Genomic DNA, 2,500 nt, shown 5'->3' with positions numbered 1-2,500 from the left:
ATATTCAATACCTTTTCCTGCGCTGAAATCGGGTAAAAAAAAAAAGGGAAAAAAAATCGGAGAGCTTAAGCAGTCAATTTTGTCGAATGAGAGAAAGATAGGAAGGGAGAGAAAGATAGGAAGGAAGAGAAGGCAGGGGAAGATAGGGAGGGAGAGAAGGGAGAGAAAGATAGGAAGGGAAGGAAGGGAGAGGAAGATAGGAAGGGAGAGGAAGATAGGAAGGGAGAGAAGGGAGAGGAAGATAGGAAGGGAGAGAAAGATAGGAAGGGAGAGGAGGCAGGGGAAGATAGGGAGGGGGAGAAACATATGAAGGGAGAGAAGGGAGAGGAAGATAGGAAAGGAGAGAAGGGAGAGGAAGATGTAGAAGGAAAAAGAGAGACACAATAAGAAAATAGAACATAAAGAAAATGAGAGTAAATGAATGAAAAGAAATGTAATTCACGATACAACTGAAGAGAGAGGATGAGAACACTGGAAGAAAGAAGAGCAAAAAACGAAAGAGAAGAGGATAAAAGATAGAAGTAGAGGAAGAGAGAAAAGAGACAAGAAAGGGGAAAAAAAGAGAAGATAAAAGAGAATAAAGTGAAAACAAGAAGGGCAAGAAAAAGAAAAAAAAAACATAAGAAAGAGAGAAGAAAAACAACAACAACAAAAGGGGAAAAAAAACTAAAAAAAAAATCAAAATAAAAACCAAGAAAAGGAAAAGACGAAGAAAAAAACACGAAAGAGAAGAAGAAGAAGAAGAGGAGGAGGAGGAGAAAAAACAGATGGGATCTTTGTCGAATGAAGCCATTCGTATACAAAGCAGACCTTTGCCTTGCTTTAGAAAATTTTGTTATGGTCATATTGTGGGGAAATGTCGGCTAACAAGACATGGCTAATGCTGCCCCGTGTTGTTTCATGAATATTACGGTTATAAAAGCAGAGTAGTTGTGGAGACGAGGGAAGGCAGCCGGAGGGCGGGGGAGAAGGGGGGTGCGGGGGGGAGGTGAGGTGGAGGGAAGGGGGAAGAGTGGAGGGGGGAAGGGGGAGGAAGGGGGGAGGTTGGGGGGAGAGGGTTGAAGATGGAGGTTGGGGGTGGGAAGAGAGGGTGGGGGAAGTGGATGGGGAGAGAAGAAAGGGGGGAAGGTGGAGGGGAGGGGAGAGGGTTGAAGATGGAGGCTGGGGGTTGGGGGTGGGAGGAGAGGGTGGAGTGGGGAGAGGGGGAGGGGAGGAGAAAGGGTTGAAGATGGAGGTTGTGGGTGGGAGGAGAGGGTGGAGTGGGAAGAGGAAGGGGGAAGGTGGAGGGGGAGAGAGTGGGGGTGGGGTGTGGGTGAAATGTGGATGGGGGGGGGAGGGGTGTGTGGGTATGGGTAGAGGTGGAGGGTGGGAGATGGTGGAGGATTGGGAAGTTTGAATAATGGAGTAGGTTTTGGGAAGATAATTTTCTTTCTCCCTTTTTTTATATCATGGACAAATCGTGGAGTAAGGAAAATTGGAGTGTCAGTGTTCGGGGCTTTTCACTGCTCTCTTTCCTATTAATATGATTTATATGTCATTTGATATGTATGTGCACAATTCCATATATATATGTATATATATATATATATATATATATATAGAGAGAGAGAGAGAGAGAGAGAGAGAGAGAGAGAGAGAGAGAGAGAGAAAGAGAGAGAGAGAGAGAAAAGAGAGAGGGAGAGAGAGAGAGAGAGGAAGAGAGAGTGAAAGAGAGAAGAGAGAGAGAGATACAAACGCACAGCATCAAACCTTGATTTAATTTTCAGACGAGCACAGACACAGAGACGCTTTCACGCACAAGCACACGCGCGTCACTTCATGAGCTCCTGTTGTCTTTCCGTTCTACCCCCCCCCCCTCCCTCTTCCCTCAGCCTCCTCTTCTCTCTCGGCCTCGCCCTCTCTCTTTCTATCTTCCATTTATTATCTTTCTCTCTATCTTCTATCTTCCTCTCTATCTCCCACCCCTCTCTCTTTCTCTCTCTCACTCTCTGTCTCTCTTCCCCTCTCTCATTCTCCCTCTCCCCCTCTCATTTTCTTTCTTTTCCTCTCTCCCTTACCCTCCCTCTCCCTCTCCCTTCACCTCTCCCCCTCTCCCCCCTCTCCTCTCTCTCTCACTCTCTCTCTCTCTCTCTCTCTCTCTCTCTCTCTCTCTCTCTCTCTCTCTCTCCCTCCCCCTCTCCCCCTCTCCCCCTCCCTCTCCCTCCCCTCCCTTTCCCCCTCCCCACTCCCTCCCTCCCTCCCTCCCTCTCCCTCCCTCTTTCCCTCCCCCCCCCCCTCCCTCCCTTCCTCCCTCTCTCTCTCTCTTCCCCTATACTTCACAACCAAAACAAACGCAATAAAGTGACTTCCAAGCTCCGTTCCCAGCCCTCAAGACCCTCAAGACAGAACTCCTTAGGCTCTTCGCGTTCACTAAAGAATACAAGCGTTCTTCTGGCGTTCTTCTAATTAGCAGCAACGACAGACGCGTGCCTTTTTTTAATTCGTTATTATTTTTCTTTTC

The sequence above is a fragment of the Penaeus japonicus genome, unplaced genomic scaffold, assembly GCF_977035675.1.
Source record: "Penaeus japonicus unplaced genomic scaffold, GWHDUDI00000001_assembly GWHDUDI00000026, whole genome shotgun sequence".
NCBI lineage: Eukaryota > Metazoa > Arthropoda > Malacostraca > Decapoda > Penaeidae > Penaeus > Penaeus japonicus.
Note: the sequence above shows the minus strand (reverse complement) of the source record.